The sequence below is a fragment of the Aegilops tauschii genome, chromosome 2 (genome assembly GCF_002575655.3).
Source record: "Aegilops tauschii subsp. strangulata cultivar AL8/78 chromosome 2, Aet v6.0, whole genome shotgun sequence".
Lineage (NCBI taxonomy): Eukaryota > Viridiplantae > Streptophyta > Magnoliopsida > Poales > Poaceae > Aegilops > Aegilops tauschii.
In genome coordinates this window covers 645,143,599-645,162,728 of record NC_053036.3, presented here as the reverse complement: position 1 = coordinate 645,162,728, position 19,130 = coordinate 645,143,599, and the positions used below count along the sequence as shown (strand labels likewise).

The following is a 19,130-nucleotide window of genomic DNA, read 5'->3' as shown; positions in this document are numbered from 1 at the left end:
GAAAAAACGAAAGAACTGTTGTAGTCAAACACTCGAGCTGGAGATGCGTGTGATGCATTATACGGGGGAGGTGACTTTTTATAGGTTGGTTTGGTAGGATTCAAATGACATTTGTATGACAGGCTGCTTTGATGTAATTAACTTTCACCTTCTTAAGTTTATCTACATTAAACCATCAAAGTATATAGAAAATAAATGTATTGTTATCATGTATATCCTGAAATCCACGTAATAAGAACAGGGTATTAATTGGATGTTTTGCACTAGACATTGCAGCACAATGATTGGATCCTTGATGAAGATACAAAGGCACTCCATTTTCTTCGGGTATTGCACATTTATATGGAGCCAGTCTGTTGTATTTGGATATCTCATCCTGTCCATATTTCATTGTTGTAAATTCTCCCTTGTTCAACAATGTACTACGCATGTCCTGTCTGTTTGTAATGCACTGGCCTCCATATGCTTGCCATCCATTCTTAATCATCTCCAAGCAGTTGTGTGGCAGAGTGACATTCTTATTTTCTGCAAGCGCTTAATTTGTATATAATTGAAATCACTTGGTTTGCATTAGCATTTAAAAGAGACAAAGATAACATACTGCCTATGTGGGATAAAGGTATATTGGTATTAGCTTTAGATGTGATCACTGATGCTTATTGGATGTAGTTGTGGTTTCAGAAGCTAATGCACTCTTGCTACTTCTGAAACCACAACTACATCCAATAAGCATCAGTGATCACATCTGTAGTTCTGCTGCCAGTTGAAGCTAACTCTGTTGATCTTCATCGGAATTAGCCAATACATGATTTTTTTCAACTGACAGCAGAACGGTTTTCTGTCATTATCATCTGAAGCTAATGCATTCTTGTCATGCTTTATTAGAATATGTTTCTTTCATTACGCTCTGAAACTAATGCACTTCTTCCTTCCGAGTGTGTTTTTGTGTAGCTCGAGCTACGTGGTACCCCTTATCTTAGCCATCCATTTTCGCATCGTGATCCGTGCAGGCACATTTGTTATTTTTGTTTCTCTCAAACGACAACGTATAAACTTCAAACTTTGCAGGACAACCAAATATTCTAATTACTATGTGGGAAAAAACTTTCAGATTTTTGCATGCATTTTAAATGCTAAAAATTATTTTTTAATAAAAAAACATCTTCATTTTATATTTTGGTCTGTCCAAAAAATCTGAAAGTTTTTTCACACATTGAAGTTGTAAAGTTTGTTTGATCTGCAAAATTTGAAGTCTATACGTTGTTTCATTTGAGAGAAACAAAAAAGAGAAATCTTCTTGTTTTAAGTTAGTTGGAGAGTACGGATCTCAAAGAAATGTTGGAGGGCTGAAGATAAGAGGTTCCATGTAGCTCGACCTACAGAGGAACTTTGTGCTTCCTTAATCATGTTCTTGATTTAGAGTGCAATACCTTCCATTTTTAATGACTTTGCTGATATCTTTTCACAGGACCGGGAGACGAAGGCGACGGGAAGGGCCAGGCGCCGTCGTTGGCGTTGAGATGGATCTTAAATTGGCGGCCGCTGGGTGAAGGCGAGGTAGGCACGTCCTATAGCTGCAGGCTTGCTCATGGTGAAGACTCCCTGGAGTCTGAGGTGGCGCCATTGTCAAGAGGAGAAGCACAGGTCACCCACTGAGCTTGTGTGAAACGACGCGGCCTCTGCGCCACCAACCTCCATATCAACGGCGGTTGCTCGAACTCAACATGGGCGGTGAGTCCGGGGTAGCCTGCTCGAGGCTTTCAGTCGGAGATCCACGGCTCGCTCGCGCTGTCGCTACCCTCCGTCTCTCCCTCACGCAGCAGCCTTCTTGACGATATGGTCTTCCTCCTCTCCCCATCCCTTAATTTCTAGGGTTTTGAACTTGGCTCAGTAGCTAATTCACGGGCCATGAATTTGTATAAAACGACCTTGTGGTTGCATGCAGGTTGCTCCTTTCTACAGCACCTCCCACTGCATGTTGCACATCCCCACGTGAGGTCCCCCTTCTGATCTATATGTCTACTTTATTTTAATTCAGTAGCATATATGTGTGATTTCTTGGTCAGGAAACGGACATTCTCTATTAACTATTTTTTTAACCTTTCCATTGCTCTGTTGTCTATTAGACACCCCTAAACTAACAAAAAAGACGAATTACTTCACACTTTCAGTACTCTTGAGTTCCCGCCAGTCTGATTCCTTACCGAATGACCACTAGATAATCTATTGGTAAGAGATGAATAGTCTGATCATTTACTATGTGAAAAAGGGACAAGATTAGGACGTGCAGAGCATATACGTGATATAATAGTTCAATCTTTTACCTGTTAGATAAACCTTTATTTAAGCTTTGGAGGTAACATGTGTGTACACGCATAGTGCCACACTCACGCATTTTTTGATTTTGTGCATGAATTATACCTTCAAACAATGAAAGAAACATTGCAGTCCTTCATTTCAAATATTGTTGAGGGCTGAGACATTTGATTCTGCTATTTGAAGTGAATGATGAAATTCTTCTGCAGAAGTTATATGGTTTACAGTTTATACTCTTATTCTCAATATTCTTCCTCTTGTAATTGCAGCCGGGGGGGGGGGGGGGGGGGGGGGGGGGGGGGATGATCTGGAGTCAGACTTCAGGAGGTTCTGGGAAGAATTCTGCTCTTCTATCTCTGAAAAGGTATCTTGACACTTCTTATGTCGATAAATTTCCTGGTTAAAACAGTATCTTGTGCAGCAACCTAACTTGAACCATCATTCTCTTTTTCGAGTTAAGTACCTTATATCAGTACCTTTATTTAGCCTCTTCTCACTCTTAAATCTTAACTGCTTGAACTGATGTACAAGGACTTGATTTTTCAAAGTTAATAGGCTTGTATTTTTCTTCTTTCCCAGCCCTATCTTTTCTCAGGAGGTCTGGATTGACTCGTGCCCTGTGCTGTCGAGAGATCGTGGGCTTCTCTCATATTATACATCTTTCGCTCTCGACAAGGTAGATATGGTTGACGTATCCTGATTTTCATTAATTCCTTGTTCCCTACATTTAGCTTTATCACAAGGTATTTTTGATTCTTTTATCTTGAACTGGCATAGATTTAGGATGAATGACCTGTGCGGCTACAATTCATTTAATAGGTTCCTCTCTTTTTTGTGATGGATTTTGATCTCTACATTCATTACGACTAAACCCATCTTTCTCTCACTGTTTTTTGTTATTTGTGATTTGTGCTGTCAACGAGACGTTTGATGAAAAACCAAGCAACATGCATGTGAGATGTGAGATCGACTATTTAATCTGCTGTTGTTATTAACAAGTGCTCCAAATTGTATGAAAATCTCTTCTATCGCTGTAGTAAATAGAAAGCAAATGCTCCTTGCATAGTTTCCAATTAGTGAACCTATGAACCCTAGTCTTCCAACCATCAAAACCTCATTTTGGTCACTTTTACACACTTTAAGTTTGATGTTTTTATTTAGTCCAAAAATTTAAAATTTCATATATCATATACATTATCAATATCTTTGTTGAATTAGTGCACCCACATGATTCACAATTGTGTTAAGTGTGTTGGGACACAAGAGATTATATGTATCATGATCACGTGCTAGATAGTCAAGTGTTAGCTACACCGTGGATGGCATGCGATAGTCAAGATTGCCAAAGGATTATGTCGTCTAGGAAAAACTTTTGAAGGCGGGTGGGAGAGACAACGTCCGAAGTATTTGATAAGCCCTATGAGCCAAAAAAAAAGTAAACTTAAGCCTAACTTAACACCCCATATCTCCTCGAAGACAACAGGGTCATGATGCTTTCAAAGATATCGGTAGCACGTGAACATGAAGGTGGATGATGTTCAAGCGGCGACCCAGGTGTTGGTGGGGTAAATATCATCGACCAATCTCCAAAAGTGATATGTAACATCGCGACCGAAGATGAGATCATCGGCTGTCCATCAACATGGTAGAGGGGGCATTCACACTAGGCCATATATATGACATGCTTACGGAGGATCAAAGATGAAATCGGTTGACATGCTTACGAAGCATCATAGGTGGTAGATCTGCCATCCGCAACTGGTTCATAGAAGAGGCACGCTATGATATGTAGAATATATTGTTAATTGATTTGACAGTGCTAAGACATGTCTAACAACATTGTCAATTAGTTTGGCACGAGGGAACAATCATGAATAGTTCACATACAATTTACTTGATCATTGGAGGTGCTGTGCATTGGTAGGATCAGATGCTTAACTTGTGTAGGGTTAATATGCCTCCCAACTAATGTTAATATGCATCTTATTGACACTAGTTATGATCAATCTAGCTTTGTGTATTGAGAAAATTTAAATAACGTAACCTTTTTAGTTATTTTATTATACCCGAGGGAGGATACAACATCACACCATGATTGCATTTACCCTTATCCACAATAACTGAAAAAATAGCAGGTGTATTTTATTGTTCGAAGGTATAAGGTCTTTGCAATTGGACGGCTATAAGTTGATTTTGGTTTGTTTATCATTGGAGACGTTAACATGACGACTACTCAACCTAGTAATGAATACCGAAAGATGATATTATGCTCCTAATATAAAATCAATGTACTATGATGTATGCATGCATGGAGGTAAATACAATACTGGTGCTTGAACTTGTCACGAATGTGCACTTTAGTGCCTGAACTTGCAAAATACATTGAACTGGTTCCACAACTTGGCATGGACGTGCATATACGGTTCAAATCTTGTTTTTATACGTCCATGACGCTGACGAGGCACGCCAGGATGTAAGAGACAAGGCATGTGGCCTGGTTTTTTGCGGAAAACCCTCTAGAATATATTTTTCTTACAAAAGGCCCTCAAAGAGAAATTGATAAATTAAAACAATTTATTAATCTATTAATAATTAAAACTGGTCCAGGGTTTGAACCACACGCGCAGGTGTGCATGGTTAGCCAATCGACCCATTCAAATTTAGTGTCAAGAATGGATTCATACGCTTTATAAACATAAAGCTGAACAACATAAATTAAAAAAATTATTCCAACAATACACTGTCATTGGTTTGAACCTACAACCAGGGGCTATATGGTCGCACATTCCACTCCAACTGGCGACATCGAATGGTAAAATGATAAATTTAGGTTTATAACATAACGAGCCCGTGTGGCTAAAATGGACCACAGTGTGGCTCAGTTTTCAACGGGTTTGTTCTTTTTCATTTCATTTTTCTAAAAATTACTTAAATTATTATCACGTTACAAAAAATATACATATATTTAAAACAAATTACGTTAAAAAGTTCATATCATTTCATAAAATACCGATGCAGTAATTTAACAGAAATACACATAATAAAATTAAAAATTAAGAATATAATTTATAATTTGAAAAAATGTTCGCATTTTAATAAAAAATAAAAGTAATTTTATAAATGTTCATATATTTAAACAAATTCTCACATAATTTTAAAATTTCACATTTTTAACAAACTATTTATGTAGTATATCAACGTGTTCATGCTTTAAAAAAAACTGTTGTTTTAATAAGTTTATATAGTACTCCCTCCGTCCCAAAATAAGTGTCTCAACTTTATACTAACTCTAGTACAAAGTTGTGCTAAGCTTCAAACACCTATTTTGGGACGGAGTTTATCTAAAAAAAATACAAGCCCAGTGCGCCATTAGACTACGGATCCTCACATGAATAATACTTGAATCATATAAACATTTTAGTCATTCATAAATGTTTCAATTTTATGAATATGTTTTAAAATAACACGTGAATTATTTTTAAAGTGACATGAAGATTTTTTTCATTATTTTGAAATTATGTTTGTTATACAGTCATAAAGAGTACTTGTACTTTTGATACATGACAACTCAATGGTTGGAGTGGCATCCGTTCCTATAAGCTTTGGTCCGATATTTGGGTCACAGATCCCATGGTGTTTTTGCTGGATTATTAAATTCTCTTTATTTATTTTGTTCGGCCAAATGTTTATAAAGGCTATGAATCATTAAAGTTGTCGAGTGGCTAGCCGCATGCACTCTGACTCTGGTACGTCGCTTGTTCGATCCAGCACACCAGTTTTATTTTTTATCTTATAATTATACTCTAGTTTTTATTTTCTAATTTATCGATTTCTCCCTGAGGGCCTTATGGTAAGAAAATAATTTCAGGGTTTTTTCCAAAAAAACAGGCCACACACCCTTGTCACTGACAGCGGGCCCCATGGCATGCTGGCCCGCCTCCTTAGCTTCACGGACGTATACAAACACCATTTGAACCGTATATGCACGTCCATGCCAAGTTATGGAACTAGTTCAATGTATTTTGCAAGTTCAGGCACTAAAGTGCACATCCATGGCAAGTTCAAACACCACTGGTGTATTTACCTCTTGATGTATCTACACATAAATTTATCAAAACAATTGGCAATGGTATAAGTATATATTTGAACATCAAAACTATTTGATGAACAAACAGTAGTGGCAGCAGCAGCAGCAGTGAAGGTGCTTTTCTAAGCTCTCGAGCTCAGTTTAACCGTGTCGTAGTATAGTAGTGCACAAAACAAGTACCATGCCATAGTTTGCGATATCAAGCTAGGAGGTAGTGCAGAAAGCAAGTACCATAGCTAGGATTACCCACCCTGTCGTACAATAGGAATCGTTCACCCGGGCACAACAAAATCGTTTCCTGTTTCTTAGCCGGTCTCCCCCCCCCCCCCCATTCTTCTTTATGCATCGATCTCTCCTGCCACTATTTGTGCAGATAGGCCATTGGTTGTACCATGAGATGGCTCACTCTCCGGTGGCAAGAAGGAAGAAGAAGAGGATCGGAGCAAGGATTAGAGTGCCGGTGGAGCATAGTGAACTACCCAACAAATTTGAGAATTAACCTAATGATTTACATAGATGGACGAGAACGAGAATGCAATTTTCAAATTTCATAGGGGGATGTACCGAAGCACCTCTCGTCATAAAAAAAAGCATGTTGTTGCAGTGCGGCTTGACATGAATTGGAAGGCTCTAACATAAATCAACCGAGCACTGCTACATTGACCATATTTATGGCCGATTTCCACATGACACAAGATTGCAGCCCTATATCCCATTTATTTAGTGGGCTACAAACGTTGATCACGAGTGTCGTGCAATATTCGTCCACCAACCATCGTTTGCAAAGTGATTCCAAAATAAACCGGCCATGGATTTCGGCAACTGGTTGTTAAGTAGCCGACAATAATGTACTTCTCTCCACAGTAGTCGGCTGATCGTTTCTCTACGTTGTTGCTTATAATTTAAATGGCAACTTTTTGTTGCATTATTTGGCTTGTTTTGTTGTATATGTTGACCATCACACAGTGAACACAGAATACGGCCAGTGACATGGTAGCAATAGCATACAGTGTTCTGGCAGTGATACGGCACCATTTCCGGTCTTACAGCTTAGTGATGTTGGAAATCTAAAAAGACATTACGATGTTACTGAAGATCTTGCACTGTCGTCCAAAAGGAACCTAAGTCGAACCTATACTAGGAAGCATATGAACCGATCACTCATCATTATTAACTAGACAGCACATCATTCACACAAAACACACCAACTAAACTTCAGTGCGTGCATCGTACAGTTCACTCACGAACACTACGTTACATCTAAGAGCATCTCCAGCCGCGCCCCCAACACGCCCCCCTCCCCCTCCCCTTCAGGCGTTTTTTTTTCGCGCCGGCGCCCAAAAATCGGCCCAGTCGCGCCCCCAGGAGCCCGTTTTTCGCCGGTTTGGGTCGAAATTGGCGCCGGTGGACCCAGGCCGAACCCGGCGCGCTGGGGGCGCCGGGGCAAGCGATTTTGGTGCGAACTAACTGCGGGCCCGCCGAGTCAGCGACACTTGCCTCGTCGTCCTCACAACACCTCGGTTTCCCGCGAGGAATCAATGCCAAGGCTGCCGCCGGTCAGCCTTCCATTGATTCCTCACGGGCGGCGCTTTCACGGGCAGCGCGGCGACGCCCTCCCTCCCGCCACGCGTACACACGGTGCCCGGCCACTATAAAAGCAACGCCTCCCCCTCGCCTCTGGCCACACCCGCCCGCAGCAACCGTGCTCCGCCTCTCTCTCCCCGTGCACAGCCGCCGCCGACGTTCCTCCACTCTCTCCCCCAAGCCCAGCCGCGACAGTGTGCGAGCGATTCCCCGGCGATGGGGCGGCGGCCAACGGCTTCGGCCGCCGCTTGCTGCACGAGTGGGAAGCGTACTTCCTCTTCGAGGACAACATCCCGGCGCCTCCCGACATGCGCGCAGGGCCGGGGGGTGGAGGCTCAGTGCCGGTGGCGTCCCAATTCCCCCGCCGCCCGACGTCAACACGCGCGCCGACTAATTTGCCGACGAGGTCGACCGCGTGCGGGCGTCGCTGACGGAGGAGCAGCGCGCCCTCCTGCAGTACGCCGCCGACAACCATGAGGCGTGGGCGGCGTACTTCCAGCACCGGCAGGCGCAGCGGCTGGCCTCCACCAACGGGGCACCGGTGGTGCGGGGCACCAAGAACAGCGAGGGCCGCCGCCTGTGGTGGGGCGCCCCTGGCCGCTCGCTTCACGCCGTTCTCCGGTACCTCGAGGGCAGCAACGACCCGCCCTTGACGTACCCTGCCGCCCGGGCCCGGAGCGGCGGCCAATGGATGTCGAGGAGGACGGCGTCCTCCTCTTCCTCCTCCTCCCGCTCCTCCTCCTTCGGGTCACCGGCGCTGTTCAGCGTCAAGGCCGAGCCCGCGGAGATGCCGCTCGGGGCTCTCCGACGAGGCGGCCTTGAAGTGGGCGCGCGAAGACTGGGAGCAGACGGAGCTAGAGCGCCAGTGTCGCGCCATAGAGCAGTTCGCCGCTCGGCGCCATGGCCGCGATGAGGGAGGCACTAGTAGAAAAGGGGGCTTTTGTCCCAGTTGGTAAGGGCCTTTAGTCCCGGTTTTTGAACCGGGACTAAAGGGTCGTTACCGGGACTAAAGGGTCGTTACTAATGCCTCCCCCTTTAGTCCCGGTTCTTACACGAACCGGGACTAAAGGCCGCGGCCACGTGGAGCTCCATCTTTAGTCCCGGTTGGACTAAAGGAAATTTTATGATTTTTTTGAAAATTTTTTTGCGAATTTTTTTGAATTTTTTTATGATTTTCAAATTTCTGAATTATTTTAACCTCTAATCTCTAATCACCACCCCTCATCACTACTCAATTTATCCTCTAATCTCTAATCACCCCTCATCATTCCAAATCATCTAACTTCCCGGACGGTCACCCATCCTCTCACTACTCCAGCCTGAGCACGCTTAACTTCCGGGTTCTATTCTCCCTCGTTTTCAAGTCTGCACTTGTTGTTTTCCTGACAATAGTAAGATGTCAATCCTATTAACCCTCAGGAATTTAGCTTGAGCATGAAGTGACACATTTCACTGTTTGAGTTTGAAACTATTGTTTTAAAAAACAATAATTATTTAGTAACACTAATATTTCTCGAATAATTAGTTTGACCATTGTTTGACCACTGTTTGACCATAGTTTGACCAGATTTGACCAAAATTCAAAAAAAACTGAAATAATTATTTAGTAACACTAATATTCTAGAATAATTAGTTTGACCATAGTTTGACCACAGTTTGAAATTTTTTGAATTTTTTTGCCTCTCCATATCTTAAAAGCCCCGTAACTTTTTTTCTGTTAGGTTTTTGAGGATTTTGAAAATGTTTAACGGGGTTCCCCCGGTTAAAATCGGATGTAACTTTCTGAGTAGATGATTTTTCATAAATTTTTTTTAATCCGAGTTCGTATGCAAAAGTTATGCCCATTTTACAAATTCCAGAGAGATTTTGCAAATAAAGTCGAAATTCATATTTGTAAATTTCCCAACAACTAGACCACATATCACATGGGAAACTTATTTTATTTTATTTTTTTGACATTTCCATCATTTTCTTTTGTTTTTTCTAAAACTGAAAAGGCGGTCCGGGGGGGGGGGGGGGGGTAGAGTTTGAAAATGGGACCTTTAGTACCGGTTCGTGCCATGAACCGGTATAATGCCTCAAAGCCCATTAGTACCGGTTGGTGGCACCAACCAGGACTAAAGGTTAGACCTTTAGTCCCGGTTGGTGCCACCAACCGGTACTAATGGGCATCGCACCCTTTAGTCCCGGTTCGTGGCACCAACCGGGACTAAAGGGCCCAGGTGAACCGGGACTAATGCCTCAGCCGCACGAACCGGGACCAATGCTCACATTAGTCCCGGTTCGTGACTGAACCGGGACTAATGTGAATCTTGCCCTGTGACCAAAGCCCTGTTTTGTACTAGTGAGGCGTCGTCGTTCTCGACGACGACAGCGACGACGACGCGCCGACACCGGTCCGCTAGGGCGACCCCGGGCAGGGGTCCAGCAGGGGCGGCCGTGTCAAGGAGGAGAAGGACGACGAGGACAACGGCGATGGCGGCGACGGCGGCGGCTTCGCCACGCTGAGCGCGTTCTTCCTATAGTCTAGGCCTTTGTTTTTAGTAAATTTTAAATTTTCTATGTAAAAACTGTTTAAGTCGCCGAAGTTTATGCCCGTTTGCCGAATAATAGCCGAATGTCTTTTAAGAAAATAAAAAAGCCTTCTGGGGCGACCCTGGGGCCGACGGCTAGGAACCCGTTTGGCCCCAAGCTGATTTTTTCGCCGGGTCGTTCCCAGACAGCGATTTTTCGAGCCCCCTAGAGAACACTCCCAGTGACATGGTAGCATACAGTAGCACTCACAGTGACATGGCACCATTTATTGTCTTGCAGCTTAGTGATGTGGGAAAACTAAAAAAGACATTACAATGTTACTGAAGATCTTAAAGGGGTGTCCAAAAAGAACATACCTCGATCGATCCTATGCTAGGAAGCATACGGATTGACCGCTCGTCTTGTTGACTAGATAGCACAGCACACTCCACTGTGCGTGCGTCACACAGTTCGCTCACGAACTCTACGTTACATCGAACAACTCTTACATGTCGGCGGCGATCCCCTCGTCGTCGACGGCAGTCTGGATGCGTGGGGGCTTGCCTCGGACCTTGCAGTTGGCCCGGATCTCGCCCTTGTTGCCAGTGAGCAGGTCCATTTTAACCATCTTGGCCATGGACTTGGCAAACTGGTCGAAGAAGGCGCCCTGGTTGAGGGAGAAGTGGGTGGCCTTACTCTTGGTGGCCGGGTGGTCGATGAGACCCTGGTCCGACTTGAACAGCCCCTGCTTCGCGATGAGGTCGAAGTAGTACTTGTTGTCGAAGATGTCCGGCGTGCGCCTATCGAGGTTCTGCTCCACGGTGCCGCGAGGAAAGTCCTTGTCGCAATTCTTCTTCAGCGTCGTGGCAAACGCGTGGTCGATGGCGGGGTTCGTGTCAAAGCCATTCTTGAACCGGTCTCGAAGGCCGGGCAGTGGGCGACGCCGAAGGTGTGCGCACCGGAGAGGGACACCAGGTCGGCCACGTCGAGGCCACGTTTGCCGAAGGACTCGATGAGCTTGTCCACATTGTGGAAGGGCGCCGGCAGCAGTTTGACTTGTTCCGGCGACGCGGGGAAGAAGGAGTCGAGCCGGCCGAGGGTGACGTCGAAGCGGGGCCCGCCGGCCAGGAAGAGGGATTCGCGGGTGGCGAGCACGGTGATGTCGGCGCACGACACCGTGGCCTTGCAGGCGTGGTGGACCGCGGCACGGATGCGGTCGATGAGGTCCAGCGCTCCTCTGCGGAGCGTCGTGTTGGGCCTCTCCTTCTGCTCGCTGCCGGGGCCCTCTATGAGCACCGACGCGTCGCAGCCCTACACCATTAGGGTAAGATATGTGATGCATTTTGATACATACATACTAGTACATACGTACTACATACAAATATTTATTTTTGACAGCGCGCACCTGCGGGAAGCAGTCGTGGAAGAGGATGCGGATGAAGGCCGGCGCCACGCCGGAGTCGTTCTTGAAGGCCTCCCGCACGTGCAACGCCACGATTTGCTCCAGCGGCGGGCACGTCGCCGCGTGGAAGTCGGGGGACAGACCTCCGGCGGCCGCCGCCGCCGAGAGGGACGACTGCGCGGCGCAGACCATGGCCAGGACGACCAGGGCGGCCGCTGCTGCTCTGGACGCCATTGCTAGCTGCTAGCTCTGTGGCTGTAGCTAAGCTTGTTGCACCTTCCTATGAAGGTCGTGTGGCTTGCACAAGATACCCACTACCCCTTGTTATTTATAAGCCGAACGGCCAGTTAGGGCATCTCCAATGCGGAGACATAAAACTCTCGCAACCCTCCGCACCGCATTGTTCAGATCGCGAAAGCCATCACGTGTATCAGTCCATTAAGCATGTATCAGTCCATTAAGCAGTTCGGACGTGATTTCTCTCACAAACCGAAGACAAAAATGAGAAAGGTCTGTCGGAGTCCGGACCGCTCCCAAGCCCGTTTCTGAGCCCTGGCCCACCAAATCCACCATTCCGCTTGCGCTCCCGCCCGACGCCAGCTGCCCGCATTCATGCTGCTGTAAAGTGCACCGCTCAACATTGAATACGGCTCAGGGCGGGCGCGACCTCTCACTGCCTTCGCCATTGAAGCGGCGGCGCGGCGCCCGCGATGCGTCTCCGGTGTCCGCGCCTGTTCAATGCCGGAGACGCGTGACTGGACATGACGAGACAGATATCTACCGCGCACGTTCAACACCGCTATCCATCCGTCTGCCGCCATTAAGCAGGCTCACCGGCCGAGAAACCGACTCCTGCGCCGCGCATTGACGCACCCGGACGCCTCGCCTCACCGGAATCCGCTATATAAAGGTGGCCACACCTGGCTAACTCCACACCACAACACTATTCCCTCCACATCCTCCTCCCTTCACTACATCCGCCATGACCGCCAGCGGGAAAGCACTGTGGGACAGTCTGTCCCCGGAGATGAAACACGCGGTGGCCGCCCTTGCCGCCGCCTGGCATAGCCACCGTTCCAGATGGATCGAGGCCGGCTTGCCGGCCAGCTCGCCCGAGGTCTCCGACGACGAGGACGACACCACGATGGAGACGGGCTCCGACGACTCCGCCCTGGCTCCCGCCCTTCCCGTGCACGCCGGCTTCACCATGGAGCAGGCCCATGCGTAGTTCAACGCCGCCATGCTGGAGGTGCAGCCTGCGCTGGCGCCTTTGTCGATGTTCCAGCAAGCGCATGAGGAACAACGGTACAATATGTTCCGCCTGGAGCAGCAACGGCTGGTAGAGGGCCAGATCTATGGCGAGCGAGGAGGCCGTGGTGGCCATGGCCGCGGCGAACCCAAATTTCGTCGCGGAGCAGCGTGCCATCTACGATGTCGTTCCCGCTCAAGCCACCGCTTGCCAGGAAGCGGCAACCTCGGAGGCGCAGCTGCAGGCGATCACAAAGGAGAAGATAGCCAGCTGCACCTCGTGCGTGCCGCCGACAAACCGTCAGTCGGCCCGTTGGGACAGAGGCAACACAGGCGCTACCATTTCCATCATGGACCTCACGTCCACCAGCGACGGACAGGTCGCGGACTCCTTCGAGGATGAGTAGGCCACGGAAGGCGGCGGTGCCTTGTGTCCCATGTTGGTCGGTCTGTCTCCTGTGTTCTACTCTTCCTCGCCAGAGACCGCATCTTCACTTCATCGGTCTTATCGCCGGTGCTCATGGAGACGGCGGAAGGAGGACGACACGGGTTTCGACGCCGAGCGACGCTACCGTACACTAGTAGAAAACTGGGCTTTGGTTGGGGGCTGCCCAGCCCATTAGTCCCGGTTCTGCCACGAACCGGGACCAATGGAGGCATACTTCCCGGTTCGTGAGCCCAGGGGGCCGGCCGGGCCACGTGGGGCATTGGTCCCGGTTCGTCGGGACCCTTTTGCCCCGGTTCATGGCAAGAACCGGGACCAATGGTCCTCGTTCCTGGCCCGCTCCTGGCCCACAACCATTGGTTTCGGTTCGTGGCTCGAACCAGGACAGATGGGGGTCTTTAGTCCCGGTTTCAGCCACGAACCGGGACAAATGAGTTGCCTATATATACCCCTTCGCCGCGGCAGAGCACTCCACAGTGCTCTGTTTTTTGCTGGCTGGCGAGGGGAGGGCATTTGGGTGCTCTAGGTCACCTCCTATGCACATGAGGTGTTCGATGAAATGCCCGAGCCACACTAGTTAAGCTTTCTCCTCTCGAAGCTCGACCTCCGAGCTCCATTTTCCCCGAGATTTGTCTAGGTTTAGCGGTCCGTCACGCCCTGTCCCCGTCTTCACCGCCGTCGATCACCCGCGCCGATCTCGTTGCCGGCACCACCGTGGTGAGCCTCTTGTTCTTATCTTCTTTCTGAAAGAAAAAAATTCTTACTTTAGATAGATACTTGTCTAATTTTCTTACTTTTGACACACATAATTATATATAATGCACGCAGATGAACCGGCAATGGATGTACGGTGACAGACACACCTTCGAGTACATTAAGGGCGTGCATAATTTCCTCGAAGTGGCTGAGGCAAACAAGCAGAATGGTTTTATGTGATGTCCATGCCCTAGCTTTGGGAATACGAGGTCTTACTCTGACTCGAAGACCCTTCACACCCACCTGCTTTATAAGGGTTTCATGCCACACTATAATGTTTGGACAAAGCACGGAGAAATAGGGGTTATGATGGAAGACAGCGAAGAAGAAGAGGACGATGACAACTATGTGCCCCCTGAATACGGTGATGCTGCAACGGGGGAAGCAGCTGAAGATCAAGAGGAACCAGACGATGTGCCCGATGATGATGATCTCCGCCGGGTCATTGTCAATGCAAGGACACAATGCGAAAGTCAGAAGGAGAAGCTGAAGTTCGATCGCATGTTAGAGGATCACAAAAAAGGGTTGTACCCCAATTGCGAAGATGGCAACACAAAACTCGGTACCGTACTGGAATTGCTGTAGTGGAAGGCAGATAATGATGTGCCTAACAAAGGATTTGAGAAGCTACTGAAAATATTGAAGAAGAAGCTTCCAAAGGATAACGAATTGCCTGACAGTACGTACGCAGCAAAGAAGGCCGTATGCCCTCTAGGATTGGAGGTGCAGAAGATACATGCATGCCCTAATGACTGCATCCTCTACCGCGGTGTGTACGAGGATTTGAACGCATGCCCGGTATGCGGTGCATTGCGGTATAAGATCAGACGAGATGACCCTGGTGATGTTGACGGCGAGCCCCGCAGGAAGAGGGTTCCTGCGAAGGTGATGTGGTATGCTCCTATAATACCACGGTTAAAACGACTGTTCAGAAACAAAGAGCATGCCAAGTTGATGCGATGGCACAGTGAGGACCGTAAGAAAGACGGGAAGTTGAGAGCACCCGCTGACGGGTCGCAGTGGAGAAAAATCAAGAGAAAGTACTGGGCTGAATTTGCAGGTGACCCAAGGAACGTATGGTTTGCTTTAAGCGCGGATGGCATTAATCCTTTCGGGGAGCAGAGCAGCAATCACAGCACCTGGCCCGTGACTCTATGTATGTATAACCTTCCTCCTTGGATGTGCATGAAGCGGAAGTTCATTATGATGCCAATTCTCATCCAAGGCCCTAAGCAACCCGGCAACGACATTGATGTGTACCTAAGGCCATTAGTTGAAGAACTTTTACAGTTGTGGAATGGAAACGGTGTACGTGCGTGGGATGAGCACAGACACGAGGAATTTAACCTGCACGCGTTGCTGTTTGTAACCATCAATGATTGGCCCGCTCTCAGTAACCTTTCAAGACAGACAAACAAGGGATACCACGCATGCACGCATTGTTTAGCTGACACCGAAAGTATATACCTGGACAAATGCAGGAATAATGTGTACCTGGGCCATCGTCGATTTCTTCCGACCAACCATCAATGTCGAAAGAAAGGCAAGCATTTCAAAGGCGAGGCAGATCACCGGAAGAAGCCCGCCATGCGTACCGGTGATCACGTACTTGCTATGGTCAATGATTTATACGTAATCATCGGAAAGGGTCCCGGCGGACTAGCCGTTCCGAATGACGCTGAGGGACGCGCACCCATGTGGAAGAAGAAATCTATATTTTGGGACCTACCCTACTGGAAAGACCTAGAGGTTCGCTCTTCAATCGACGTGATGCACGTGACGAAGAACCTTTGCGTGAACCTGCTAGGCTTCTTGGGCGTATATGGGAAGACAAAAGATACACCTGAGGCACGGGAGGACCTACAACATTTGCACGAAAAAGACGGCATGCCTCCAAAGCAGTATGAAGGTCCTGCCAGCTACGCTCTTACCAAAGAAGAGAAGGAAATCTTTTTTGAATGCCTGCTCAGTATGAAGGTCCCGACTGGCTTCTCATCGAATATAAAGGGAATTATAAATATGCCGGACAAAAAGTTTCAGAACCTAAAGTCTCATGACTGCCACGTGATTATGACGCAACTGCTTCCGGTTGCATTGAGGGGGCTTCTACTGGAAAACGTCCGATTAGCCATTGTGAAGCTATGTGCATTCCTCAATGCAATCTCTCAGAAGGTGATCGATCCAGAAATCATACCAAGGCTAAGGAGTGATGTGGCGCAATGTCTTGTCAGTTTCGAGCTGGTGTTTCCACCATCCTTCTTCAATATCATGACGCACGTCCTAGTTCATCTAGTCGACGAGATTGTCATTCTGGGCCCCGTATTTCTACACAATATGTTCCCCTTTGCGAGGTTCATGGGAGTCCTAAAGAAATATGTCCGTAACCGCGCTAGGCCAGAAGGAAGCATCTCCATGGGCCATCAAACAGAGGATGTCATTGGGTTTTGCGTTGACTTCATTCCTAGCCTTAAGAAGATAGGTCTCCCTAAATCAGGGTATGAGGGGAGACTGACTGGAAAAGGCACGCTTGGAGCGGACTCAATAATATGCAGGGACGTGCATTCTTGGTCTCAAGCTCACTACACAGTTCTACAGAACTCTACCTTGGTGACCCCGTATGTCGATGAACACAAGAACAGTCTGCGCTCCAAACACCCGAGCAGTGTGACGACTGGATTACATGTGAACACATCAGGACTATCAGCAGTTGGTTGGAAACACGTTTCAGAGGTGACAACAGTGTTTGTGATGATTTGTACTCGTTGTCCAGGGGACCATCTTCGGCTGTATTGACTTACAAGGGATACGAGATAAATGGGAATACATTTTACATGATCGACCAAGATCAAAAGAGCATCAACCAAAACAGCGGCGTCTGCTTTGATGCAGCAACCAACAGGGGAAATGACACATATTATGGTTACATAGTGGACATATGGGAACTTGCCTGCGGACATGATTTTTAAGGTCCCTTTGTTTAAGTGCAAATGGGTCAATCAGTGAGGAGGCGGGGTACAGATAGACCCACAGTACGGAATGACAACAGTGGATCTGAAAAATCTTGGGTACATTGACGAACCGTTCGTCCTAGCTAACAATGTGGCACATGTTATCTATGTGAAGGACATGTCTACCAAACCGAGAAAAAGATAAGATAATGAAGCGAATACATCATACGACGAGCCAAAGCACCACATAGTTCTTTCAGGAAAAAGGGACATCGTGGGAGTGGAGGGCATGACATACATGTCTGAAGATTATTAAAAGTTTCATGAAATTCCTCCCTTCAAAGTCAAGGCTGACCCAAGCATCCTGCTAAACGATGAAGATTATCCATGGTTACGGCGCAATAAGCAAAGAACACAAGCGAAGAAAAAGTGAAGACTTTCTCTCCACAACTATTATGATGATTTCTTTGATCTAGAATATCACTGCAGTTACATGTGAAGAAATGAAATGCCTGTTGTAACAGACGAGTTTCCGTATGAAACCCTGATACTTCGAAAGAGATTGTCCGTTTTGTACACGAAGTGCATCTAGTTTTTGCCGTAACCCTCTCAACTTTTTCGCACATGCTATGTGGGTGAAATGATGATACCATGCCAACTTTCAACCTTTTCAGAGTTCATTTGAAATGCTTTTAAATTTCAGGCTCTTATAGCTTAAAAAAATCAGTAAATGCATGAATAATAACAAATGAAGTTAGAAAGGATTAAAAATTGATGATGTGGCTTTGAATGGTGCATTTTGAACACACAAAAAGTCTGGAGTTCAAATAAGTTCAAAAAAATGAAATGCCTGTTGTAACAGATGAGTTTCCGTATGAAACCCTGATACTTCGAAACAGATTGTCTGTTTTGTACACGAACTGCATCTAGTTTTTGCCGTAACCCTCTCAACTTTTTTGCACATGCTATGTGGGTGAAATGATGATACCATGCCAACTTTCAACCTTTTCAGAGTTCATTTGAAATGCTTTTGCATTTTAGGGTCTTATAGCTCAAAAAAATCAGTAAATGCATGAAAAAGAATTATCATAAAGATTTCTTTTGTTAGAAACTAAAATTGGAAAATTAATGGCACTAACAGAAAGTTTATAATTTTTATTACCTAAAACCAAAAAGAATAACTGAAAAACTAGTAAGTATTTTGCTGTAAGTAGAAACAAAATAAAATAAATAAAACAAAAAAGAAAGCAAAAAAACTGGAAAAAATTAATGGCACTAACAGAAAGTTTATAATTTTTATTACCTAAAACCAAAAAGAATAACTGAAAAACTAGTAAGTATTTTGCTGTACGTAGAAACAAAATAAAATAAATAAAACAAAAAAGAAAGCAAAAAAACTGGAAAAAATTAATGGCACTAACAGAAAGTTTATAATTTGTATTACATAAAACCAAAAAGAATAACTGAAAAACTAATAAGTATTTTGCTGTACGTAGAAACAAAATAAAAAAATAAAAAAAATAAAGCAAAAAAACTGGAAAAAAATTAAAAAAAGTGCCACCTACTGGGCCACCATGGCCTGCATACGACTAGAAACCCACTACTAGGGCCAGGATGCAGGCCCGCAGTAGGCCCAATAGGCCCACAGGCATAGAGAGTGGATTTAGGCCCGTAAGCATGCAGAAGAGAGGTGCTCGAAGTGGTCGGCCCGGCAGAGCTTATAAACCACTCCGAGCTCCTCTCGGGTAGCGAGGTGGGACTAAACATAGCACCGCACCGCGCCAGTTCCAGCACACGATCTTCGGTCCCGGTTGGTGCCACCAACCGGGA

General features: G+C 46.3%; 1 pseudogene; it reads right to left on the bottom strand.

Annotated features, from left to right (window-relative positions):
* Nucleotides 1-10,862: 10,862 nt before the first annotated feature.
* LOC109747440 (peroxidase 12-like) lies at nucleotides 10,863-12,137 on the bottom strand (annotated as a pseudogene).
* Nucleotides 12,138-19,130: the final 6,993 nt, after the last annotated feature.